This window comes from Lepidochelys kempii, chromosome 11 (assembly GCF_965140285.1).
Source record: "Lepidochelys kempii isolate rLepKem1 chromosome 11, rLepKem1.hap1, whole genome shotgun sequence".
Taxonomy (NCBI): Eukaryota; Metazoa; Chordata; order Testudines; family Cheloniidae; genus Lepidochelys; species Lepidochelys kempii.
In genome coordinates, this window is record NC_136390.1 from 42,166,675 (window position 1) to 42,179,400 (window position 12,726).

Sequence of the window (12,726 nt, forward strand, 5' to 3'; positions counted from 1 at the left end):
CAACCCCTTAACCCATAAAAGCTTGCCCTGACTGAGCTCTGAAGCTCTTTGTTAATTTCAATATATTTCAGTACCAATGTTTCAATTTTTTAATTCCAGAAAGTTTTTCTCTTGCCAGTCTGCTTAGTGGTATTCTGTACTGTCCTCAAACAACAGTCTGATGGGAATATTTCATTGTGACAAGTTAGGGATGAATTGCTTAGATGTTAACAAGTCCATGAATCTCTCTATAGGAACATCTTTTTTCAGTGCATTTCCATTTGCCTCCACCTTTCTTGGGTTCAGTCAGACTCCTTTGTCACTTGCATTTTAAAGACAAGGCATGACCTTCTGAACTTCTCTCAGGGGATAGCACTTGTGTTTGATAGCCTTATTCAAACCTCTTCAATCTATAAAAATCCTTCACTTGTTTGATTTTACACTGATGACCAGACATCTGGTGCCCTAATTCAGCTCGGTAACAGTAAATGTTACCATCTAGTCAAGCTAAACATTTGATTTTGTAGAAGTTCTCATCCTGGAGGTTGCAAACTCCATCTGGGGTCAGGGCCCTCTACAGCCTGGATGAATGGGAGAGGGCTATTGGGATGGTCCTAGTATGGAAAAGGGGGCTGCAGTATGGAAAAGGTTGAGACTCACTCCTTTATGTGGTGCATGTATTTTTCTTAACACAGGGATTTATAGCGTTAATACATCCCAGGCTTTTAAACACCTCATCATATTCTTTAAGAATATTTTTTGTATACTGTTTAGTGGATAAGTTATATACTTGAAGACTATTCAACACAAGCACACCTGTTTCCATTAGTTAAAATTGTGCCAAGTGATACATGCCCTTACATCATTTTATGGCCACTATATGAACATGTTTAGTTTTCTGTTTTAACATTGGCTGGTCTTTAAGCTTTTTTGTATGTGCTTGCTGTAGTCACATTGTACTGAGTTATTTTTGTTGATTTATTTTAAAAGCTTCATATTTGTACTTCATCAGTCAAGTATATGTGTGAGGGGACCTGAAATTCTCTATTCCAGAGAACTCTTCAATAGCAGGGTTTGTTTTTCCCTTTGCTTTTTAAATTTTTCTTCTTACTTTAAGGAGGGCAGTTTTGAAAGTGCTCACATCTCTCTCCTTTTTCTCTCTCTTTCTTTGACTTACATTTTCCTATTTCTGGATGCTTCTCTATGCCAGGAGCTGTGTTTTGTAGCAAAGGCAATAAAAAATTAGAATAGTCTATTTATAAACCAAATCCCTCCCACAGGCAGCATTTCATCAGAGAAGAACATTTATAGGGATCCTACAATACATACAACACTAGTCCTGATATCTGGGAGTATAGATGAACAGAGAGCAAGAGAGATCCTTACCACTGCTGCTATTTCAGTGGGGCTACTTGGGTAGAAAAGTTAAACAGTTAAGTGCTTGCAGGGTCGGGGTCTATCATTGCAATATAACATTTACACCAATTATTCTCTTCCTATTTTTAAGGTTAATCTTAAAATATTTCTGTTTTCAAGTGATTTTTTTTAAACATTGTGTTGAGTACTTTTCTATACAGCTCTTTGATATTGATGAAAGCTGCAGTATAAACTGACAAATGTATTTTAAATTAATTCATAGTTATATGTAAATAATTTGTTGTAAAAGTGGAGAAAAACAATCTAGATAGAAGTGACCTCAAAGACAACTTCACTCTGCAGCATAGAAGTACTGCAGAAGTATAGCTTATTGTACAACTAAAACACGTGCAGAAGTCAAACAGTCTGCCAGAAACTGTACTCGATTAAAAACAATGTTTAAGGCAGCGTAATACTGCAAACACCTTATGGTTTGTGCCACTAACATGCTCTTTGCCTTTTGCTGCCTAGAACATACATGTACTCCAAAATCACCATCAACTGCAAAAATGAGAGGTTTTATAGAATTGAAAGAGTAAATACAAAGATGCTGATCCTTGCTGTGACTAAGCAGTGCAGCCAACTGGGTTGGAGGGGCGATGTTGCCTTTGCATACCCTCTGTCTTGGCTGGTATGGGTGTCTGGCTAACTGAAGGGAATTGGATGGCTCTTTGGAATGAAAACATGGACATTTTAAAAAGTATTATTCAGGCACAATTCAGTCAGGTGGTGAGCGCCTTCAACATTCATTGACTTCAGCAGAGTTTAAGGGCACTCATCACCTGGCTGATTTGTTCCCCAGAATAGTAATTTTTCTAAGTGACAATATTTTCTTATTCCCTGGAGTCATCCAGTTCCCTTTCAGGATGCATCCTCAAATAAGTCCTATTTTTTTAATTACAATTTATCCTTGGTATTTTATATTTATTCCACTCACTCTGAAGGTTCTGTGTTGTTTTGTGTTCTGTGTTGTGCTCATTGTCCTCCCTACTAAGAAATGCAGAATGTAGGAGCTGCAGTCAGTGCTGCTCCTAAATTAGCCACAGAATGTGTTACAGTTACATAAGGTGTCTTTTCCGTAACTTCTGCAGTGCTCCCAGCCCCTGGAAGGCCAGAAGCAAAGGATGGATAGAGAGTATCAGATCTGGATATTTCACATAGTACTGCCTATTGCTAGATTATTGGACTGGCAACTTCAACTGCAATTCGAAATTTAAAACTTTTATTGTGATTTTCATGGTGAGAATAGCAAAGAAGAGACTCTACCAGAGAGATAAAAATTAGCTGAAGGGGAAATATCTGAAAAATAACAAAATTACAGGCCCATTTTCCAAACTGTTTCATTAGCCCAGTAAGACAGTAGTGTAAGAGCAAGTACCAACTTACATCAAAAAGAAAATAATGTACATTTTGGGAGGCAGGCAGATATACTATCGACTCAAGGACCATTCTAGCCCATTCCAGGGTTGTTCCTAAAAATGCATCACCAGGCACAAAAGAAACAGTGGTTAGGAGTAACAAAGTGGTCTCAAGGTATCAGCTGGTGGTTAAAAGACAAATTCACTGTCCGTTCTACTTAGTGCTGGGGACTGGAGCCTGGAAGAGTGGGCAGGGCAGGGCAGGGCAGGGCTCCCCTCTGTCTCAGCCAGCCAGAACAAATCTTCAGAAAGGGAGCGGGACAAAAGCCACTTTCTCCTCATAGAATGCAGAGACTGTGGAAGAAGTTGGAGCTACTGTCTTATAGAGGCAGGGAAAATGGTGTCTGCACTATATTTCTAGATCTCTGGAGAATTCAGGAATCCCAGCAGGAATGCTGGAAAGGAAGAAACCCCAGGGAGGGGATGGTTTTGGACTTTGTTACAGTACTCTGTTCAACACTTCTGTGCCCACCAGATCTTTGAAAAGGGTCAGCAACCCAACATACCTGGGAGGAAGAAACCCTGTGGAGGTGCAGTTTTTTTAAAAATCAGAGTTTGAACTTTATTACTGCACGCTGACTGTAATTGCCAGATCTGGAGAGAGTCTGAAATCCTGATAGAGAGGTCTACAGAGGGGACATCTTGTTTGACCTTTGTTATAAGATTCTTTAATTTATTTGGACTTTGCCACCAAGAAGAGTCAAGGTGGTAGGCAGGAAGAAAACCTACACTGGGAAGATTGGTGCATGGCTTGTTTTCAAAACGACTCAATGGGGGTGACCTGCTACATGGCAATACAAATATCAGTGGCACTGTAATTTGATGGAAGAGCACTACTTTTGTATATTGCCTTCCTATATCAACACAATCAATTCCTATTTCTTCTACAAATCATGATCTATTAACACAGGTCTTGTTTTGATAAATTGCACTCAGAATTGGTTTTAGGGGAAAGCAAGGCTCCCAAACTCAAGTTGGGATGAGACTAATGCACATTCAACTCTTTTCAAGTGGAAAAATGCCTTACTTCAGAGAATGAGTATAGTTATAGTGACATCTTGAAACTCTCCAATTTGTTCTTTTTCTCTTAAAAATATCCTACCTTTTATTTTTTAAAAAAAATTCATTCTTACTACACCCTTTTAAAAAAAAAAAAGCTGAGCATACAAGTGTTTACAGATAGAGCTTGATACTCCACTCTCATGCATCTGGTGTAGTCATTAGCAACTGTGCAAAGTTATTACAAATGCTACAGATTTGGTTTGTTAGCACTTATCAATCACTATGTACAGGTGTACATGACTACACCAGGTCCAGGCAGTGGAGAGTCACTCCCATAGGATCCAGTATATTTTAGGGAAGAGAAGGATTATGATAGGGTTATCTGATAAATTGCATCAGTGGAGTTGGAAAAGATTCAAACACAGTCCATGAGCGATGAAGTAAAAACTACTCTTTTCTCAAATTACATACAGTGTGTCAAAGATTGTAAAATGAAAAAACAAAACACACTTTGAAGGGCACCATTGAGTAATTTTTCTCCTTAGTATTTTTGATACACTTTAATGTGTTAGGATACCATTGACTATTACATCATTAGTCTGTATTTCTGGGGTGTGGGGAAAAAAAGTTACTCAAGGACAATAGCTGAAAAAGGGACATTGTTCACAAAATACTAAATACAGAAGAGTTCTTTAAGATCTGGAACAGGCTGCAACCTTACCCATGTCAGCTGGAGTTCTTACAAGATTACAACAGCTGTGTCACTTTAAAGATAGCACTTTCTACAATAATGATGGAGACTAAAACTGGCTGGATGCTATCAGAGGTCAGTGTAATGCACTCAAAGGAGCTGTGCCATGTTCCTGTAGCCTTACTCATTAGAGAAGCAAAGAGCATCATAGCTATGCAGGTAAGAAAGATGTTAGTGGGGAGATAGTATGCATCTTGGTGGAGTAATTCCACTGCAGAGAAAAGATGTATAAAAGTCTAGGGAGTTTGAGACAGCGATCATCTCCCAGAGGCACAGCCTGATGTACAAGTACATTGTAAGGGTGATAAAGTGGGTGTACAACTCAGTAAGATTCAGGAATACGATATGAGCACTGCAATCCTAGAAGAATGGGCTCTAGGTACCCATTCTACCCTTGGAGTGATAGTGATGTAGGTAGAGAGGCTAATTTGCAGACAAAGATTTGAACACATAAAAGCCTAAAGTTTGTGTAGAACCCAATTGCTCAGAGAATCCTCTAGTTTGATTCCTGTGAAAATATTAATCACAAAACAAGTTTTAGTTCTGTATCATGAAAATTCCAGTTATTCAGCTTACAACTAAACCCTTGGACAACAATATTTTAAATTTCACAGCAGTGTTCTCATTTTTAGGAGAGGATCATGTAACTATTTTGCTGCATCTAATTGTTTAGAACAGAGCCATATCAGCTACGTTGTAGCTTACTTCCTAATTCTCCATCTGAGAAAAAGTTAGCAGAGTAAAGCTGCATTCACAACTAGTATTTTCCCAGTAATTTAATTTGGAAAAAATATTTTTCACTTTCTATTCTAAGTTCTTGTGCAGTATTGCTATGAGACGTAAACAGTTACCATATTCCACTTCCAAAAAATGGTTCCCTTTCTGTGCTTGATGATGTGATTGCTGTGGGTACATCTTCACTGCAGAATTAACCCAGGCTCTTAGTCAGGTTTTAGCTCTAACCATGCTACTATCCACACACAACAACTTTTTACCTGTTTTTGGAGGTGCTTTGAACTTCGGCTAGCTTTAGTTTATAGGTTAGAGCCAGGGATCTGCTTTAACTCAAACTGGAACTCAGCCACTTTGCAGGGTGCACACAGGCTGTAACCAAGTTACAGCACTCAGGTGCTGACAGTCCTCCAATCATATCCCACAATTCCCTTGGGGTCATATTTTTCTGCCCTTCTACCTGCTCCCTTCTTCTTCAAACTTACTGGTTTATACACACTGGATCAGCATTTCAACCCACATTCCATGCATCCTACTCCGTGTCTACATAGCACTTGAAAAGAGATTACCTGCAGGAGATCCTCATCCCAGCATGCTGCTAGCTGTCCAGAGGCTCACATCAAGGTTCTAGTGGGCCTCTGGCGTGAGATTAGTAAATTCCGCAATTTGTGGACATGTACCCTCTCAGCACCTCTCAGGAACATCTTAAAATTGCTGGCAGAGGCGGGGATAAGAGACAGTAATTCAATGCAGGAGAGAATCAAAAGTCTGAAGGGCATGCAGAACAAGGTCAAAGACTCCAAGTGCAAGTCTCGCAACTCACTGATAACCTGTCTCTACTGCAAGGAGTTTGACTGGATGCTCAGCCCTGCCCCAGGCATGGAGCTCGCTGTTGTGCTGGATGGGCTTTTGAGAATAGATGAGGTTCTTGCCTGAGCAGAGCAGAGGGACTTGAAGATCCTGAACAAACTGTGCACTGCAGGTCTGGAGGAATTGGGGCAGATATCGACTGCTTCAGAGGACAGCCATTATTCCCTCAATCCGGATTCCCAGGATTTGTTCTGCAGGGGAGACCAAGGAATGGGCCAGAAAGAAAGCAGCATCACAGCTGGCTAGTTAGAGGATGATGCCTGCAACGCTGGCAGACCAGGTGCCAGCTCATGCCAAGGCCTGTAGGCCTCACTGAACACTGCCAAGTGCATAGCTGAAAACCAGTCTGACTCACCTGTTATCGGTACACCGGAGTCCTGAGTGGTGGCGTGACCTCAACCGGAAGAGGCGATTTAAAGGCCCCAGGGCTCTGCCTGGGAGCCCTGGGGCCTTTAAATCACCCCAGAGCTACCAGGCAGAGCTCCGGGCATTTTAAGTCCCTGCTGGAGCCCGGCTGCTAGAGCCCCAAGGCTCTGGCAGCTGGGCTCAGGCAGGGATTTAAAGGGCCCGGAGCTCTGGCCACTGCGGGGAGCCCCCACCTGAGCCCCGCTGCCAGAGCTCCGGTGGCGCTTTAAAGGGTCCGGGGCTCCCTGCAGCGGCCGGAGCCCTGGGCCCTTTAAATCACTGCCGGGGAAGCCAGTCCGGTCTGGCACGGCGTACTGGCTCTTGCCAGTACGCTGTATCTGACCGGACTGGCTTACTTTCACCTCTGGGTTTGTGCCCTAGTTGTAGCAGTCTGCCCTAGGGATAGCACCCACATTTGTGAGCCACTCCAGACAGCTTGACAATTTGGGGGGGTATTATAACATTGGTCATAAACTGGCAAAGCTGTCCCCCACCTATCTCATTATTGTTGTGTGGATATTGTGTGCTGTGGGGTGGGTTTTGCTTCAGTGGAAGGCAGACAAAATGCCATTTCCCTGGCCCTCCTTCCTCCTCTCACCCCCCTCACCCCCCCACTAGACTTGTGTGATCCAAGATGGATTCCAAGCAGAGGGGAAAAAATTTAAACATGCAACTACTCATGTATTGTAGCATGCACTGCTGCATGCTGGCAAAGTAGAGATTATTATCCTGTCATCACGCAACCTTCCAGGGCCTCCCATGTTAGTGTTCATGAACCTGCCTCTATAGTCAACCAGCACTTGCATAATGAGTAGTGTCCCTTCCAATTTACATATCTATGTAGAGTGACCAGATAGGAACTGTGGGAAAAAAAAAAAAAAAAACAGGACGGGGTCGGGGGTAATAGGCGTCTATATAAGAAAAAGTCCCAAAAAACAGGACTGTCTATTTAAAAATAGGACATCTGGTCACCCTATATTTATGTACACCAGGTGCAGGGGCAGACAATGGGCACATGCACCATCAGTGACCCCTGCACAGTTCGGGAATCACATTCGTTCAAAGCCACCCATTATTCTGGGGATATTAGCAATCTTCACCACCCATAGGTAAAGCACAGCAATAATTGCCTTGCACACCTCTATCACTACAATACCAACAGTAACTCACCAATACCAAATTGATTACTCACAGACTTGTAATTAGTCTAGGGTAGCCACTTTCCAGATAGCAACCCACTTCTGGCCTAGCCTGGCCTGGCCTATCTCATCTGCATCTCCTCGATGCTGTCCTTCTTCATGTGGAAGTTCTGTACCCATCAGGGTGGATAAAAATCAATGGTGGGTTGTTTTTTTTTTTAATTTAAATCAGATTTTTTTTATAAAATGTTTTTTGAGGAAAAAAGTCTAAAGATAAAGATATATCTTTGAGATAGAATGTCTCATCATGGAATAGGGATTATAAATTCAAATTCTATAGTATGAGACAATATATTCATGTAATGTTTAAGAAAAGTTTTGTAAATGAGTTTCAATAGTACATGGATTAGGGACCCAATTTTATGTTCCAGGGGCTTCTGTATAGATTATTTAGGTTAGTCTTTCTATCTACTCAATGGGTCTCAGTGCTCAGGCTAGAAGATACCATCAGAGATGCTTAGTTTTGCAGTTCTCAAACTGAATTTGTGTCTCCAGAGATATCATGCTTGTTAACAGCAAAAATGTTTTAAAATAAAATAAATAAAGGTGAGAAATAACAGACCTCAACTCTATTGTCCCTCTGCAAATTTGTATAGACAGTCAATCCCTTACCTCTCTCTAAAAGTGCAAATTTTCAAAAAGTTCAATGAATAGAAGATTATTGGGGGCGGAATAGATCTGGACAAGGAGAAGAAGTCTGGAGATAAAGGTGAGAAGGGAGGGACAGGCAGTAGAAACAAAAGTGAAACTGATTGAGCAGCATATTCCAGAAGTCTTGATGTCTTTCTGAGTGTAGCCTTCATTGATTTGAGATCTACTATACCATTCTCTGACTAGAAGGGAAAACCTATAATGGCAGCAGGCTGTAAGAGAGACCCAAATATTTGGGAATATTTTAATGAAGTTCCTCTACTTGTGGGTAAGACAGGCATGTGTGCAAAATGCAAACAGTGCAAAAAAGAAATGCAAGGCCTGTGATGTTCTCCTCCTAATACAGGATGGCAAGAAAATTTTCCAAATATTAATGATTAACCTGTTGAATTGGTGATCACCTCCCAATGACTTCATAAATATCTGCTTCAATTACCTTTGGTAATTGAAATAACCAATCATTCATTTTCTGTAAAACTAATCTGAAAAGTTTTCAAAATAAATTACTTTAAAAATGTATAGTATGTACTTTCTAAAAATGAAACCTACATCTCTGAGTCATGAAGAATATGTATTAATGTTATAACAACCAACAAGAATGCTCTTTTATATAGAAATACATGATTAAATCAAGACTTCCTGACTCGTGATTTAAATCAAATCCACTCTGGTACCCACTGCTGATCATCCCAGGTTTTCAGGATGATGTACTAACGCCTCTCTATGCCAGTGGTCCTGTTGCAGAACCACCAGCCAATGTAGGGGGAATCCACAGCTATCAAGCCCAGCATCAGTTGTCTCCACTCCACCATGTCTGCATGATCTCCTCATCAAGGCACACTGCTGCCTTATCAAGGTGACAAGCTGCTGCCAAATTGCCCTGTACCATATTTCATGCCCTTCATTCACCTGATATTCCACAAATGAGTATTGCATTATTGTCAACAGTTGGAACGGGTCATCATCCTGAACTAGATCCATCCCTTGCTACTAACTGAAACATCTCCACAAACAGTTTGATACATGCCAAGTTGGAAATGTTTTAGTTTAATGAGCCTGTGTGCTAAGAACACTTGCTAAGAACACAGGGGCCAGGAAAGGAAAGACAAGTTCTCCCACAAAACACTATGAAACAGTTAATAGAGCAGTGCAGCACTAAGAACCATGTGATATCCCCCCAGAAATCTTAATGCCTAACCCAAGTTAGTACAGCACCAGTGTGGACACAACTACAAGGGTAAGACTTGAGAGTGGCTTAGTACTGTGGATGCACATATCCAGACTTGGCTAACCTGGATTTCCAGACCCAGGTGCCTAAATCTGCATAAAGTGAACACTTACCCTAAATTTAAGGTTCAATTATAGCTTCCCCTCTGTAAAGAAATACAAAAACACATGGCTGTCACAAGCACTCTTTTTTCCCCACTCAGGGATACAAACAATCCAGTTACATTCTTGTGTGTAAGGCATTGTCAACCTATCATGCCATTGTTTTAAGTAAAACTTTTATTTAAAAGTCAGTGGTTATACTACGATTGTTGTGCTGCTTATAACAATGTATTATGCTTAGTCTTTGAATATTCTGTTGTATATGAATACTGAAAGGGAATAGATAACTGCCTTCTGAAGTTTTTCCTTCCCCCATCTTACCAATAGTAACTTATGATAGGAGGGAACCCTTTTGTGGTCATTGTTGTGTCAGATACATTGCTGTTACATATGTAAAACAGCTCAACTGATTGCAGCTCCGCACCACCAGAACTAAGTTTATCACAAGGAATTTTCTGATGAGGAGAATTGTCTTTATCAGGTAAAGTACGCATTTGGTCCTCTTTCTAGCCAAAGCAATTCTTAGAATGTCTGACATGCTAGTTACAATTCACAGGATTCTTGATATCATCATCTGAGAAATTATGTATTTGTAAAGGTCTTTTTCAGAAATCAGGTCCTTAAATGTAGTCCTCCTCATCTCTAACTATATGCTATGTAACTAGAAGAAAATGGGGCAGAAATTTTTAATGTCAAGAATCCCTGAAAGCCCTATAGTCATGGTTGCCTAATGTGAGTGTGGTAGCTTAAATAATATTAGCAGGAAGATTTAGTTTTGTGGCTGCTTAGAGTTCTAACTGCCAACCTGTATAGAATATCTATTTATTCTTTTTCCTTTCAATGTTGGGAACAATAAATAATTTATTTCCTGAAGTATAATGAAACTGTAAAGTGGGATATATTCTTGCAGAGGAATTGTGGCTGACTGTAGAGAATAATGGGTGAGATTTTCAAACTTGCCTAAAGGAGTTTGTTAATAGAAGCTGGATGCCTAACTCTCTTGGGCAGTTTTGAGAATCCTAGCCTGACCTGAAGCTGTGCAAGATTCTTTAAAATTTCAATATATTGTTAGGTGTCAAAATAAATTCTTTTCCTCTCCCCCACCCATCTACAAATTGTTGAAAAAGTGTTGTTGCTTTTTTACCATGATGGTTAATCTTTCTATAGTTTATCTTTAGGATTTATGTTGTAATTGTTTATCACACTGCTAGCCATGCAATTATTTTTTTTTATGAATTCTGTTCATTTTTCTGATGGCCCTGTGATCCAATCTACAATCTATTTAAAAGAGAATGCTTTGTGTGTCATTTTGTGGTTGTGGTTGTTTCAAGTTCTATTTCAGCTTCATTAATATTGATGTAGCATGTCTCCTGGTTTATTGTCAGTAGATTATTTGAAATTAATTTTCAACATTTGCTGTGATTTATTTGTGTTTTGTGCTTCATTCCCTAGTCCAGTTCTTCTCTAGTTAATTTTGTTGTCTTTATTTTTGTGCACTTGCTCTGACAGTTCTCCTACTTATACTACTGCGGTGTGTCATGTCCTTTATGGGATCCCTGTTTCGTCTCTGCCTTTCACTGTGATTTTCCATCATTATGGACCTCTTGAATAAAAATGTAGCCCTTGTTTCTGACAAAGTCCATGTTCCTTTTCTTTTCTTTCTATGTGATTTTCCATCATTATGGTTCTTAAATTTCTTGAATAATGATGTATACTATGAACAAATAGATGGAGCCGTAATGGCTTCATCAGTGTTTTCTAAAATGTACCCGCAGCTTTTAGAGCATACAGTGCCACAGCAGAGTCTGTACCATGTTTGTAAAAAAATGCTTTTTTTTTAAAAATATATTTTGTAATCTATTGGCGACTATTCTGTCATGCCTTAATAATTCACACTTTTGCTTACAATATCTACAGCTTAGGATACTGGTTCCAAAGTGCTATTCAGGTTGAACAATAAGCTCTAGTTCTAAATGCCTTTGAACAAAGAGGTGAAAATATATAATCACTTTGTAATGTTTACAAAAATAGCTACTATTTTATGGAAATAGCGTGTTAGGATTTTACATACAGGAAGTATTGACTTCAAAATGCTTATTTAAAAAGTTGAGATCACAACAGAACTGTTCTAATGTGAGGTTCTGAATGCTTAGAATAAAACACATTACATTAAGGTAAAGCTGTAAGTGATAGAAGAATTAATTAAATTAGTTACATCATCAGATGTGATGGAAACCAAATGTAAATTCTAGATTTCTTAAGTGTCTGACTGGACAATAGTCATTCATTGTGGTGAATAATAATTTCAAATACATACTTAAAAAATTATAATAGACTATATGCTGTATGCAGATAGGGGTCAATATATGGTAAAGTATCAATAATGGGGCAAATTTTCCGCTCGTGCTGACTTCAGAGGGTCAAGGTACAATATAGCCCTTTATGTTTTCCATTCCTGGTCTCACTTATGTTAATTGCAAGACTCCAGCTGAATTCAGTGGGACCAGGATTTGACCCTAAATCCTCTATGAAGCATTTAAAAAAAAAATCCACATGCTGTCCTTTAGTTCTTGATTTTGCATTTGGATGATGCATCTTATTCAGAGATATGTAAAACTCAATCCCAGCTCTGAGGAAACTCAAGAATGAAAATCATTTACAAAACCATTTGTAATGTAGACTAACAAAGGGCTTGAACCTTCTTCCACTGAAACTTCAGAAGAGCAGGATTGGGGCCTAAATGCCCAGTTTCCCCCCTTTGTAGCTACAAGTTACAATGGCTCACTTACTCAAATATTCTCTCCTTTGGAGTAGTAATATACTCCTTCCTAATTCTTGCTGAACATAATCCAATCTCAGATATCATACAAGCCCCAGATCATTCTAGCCAGTTCCTTTCCAACAACAGTCAAAAGAGGAGATCCCCACAGAAGCGGTCAAATGGTTCCAATGGTGCAGCCCTTGTTAAAGGATT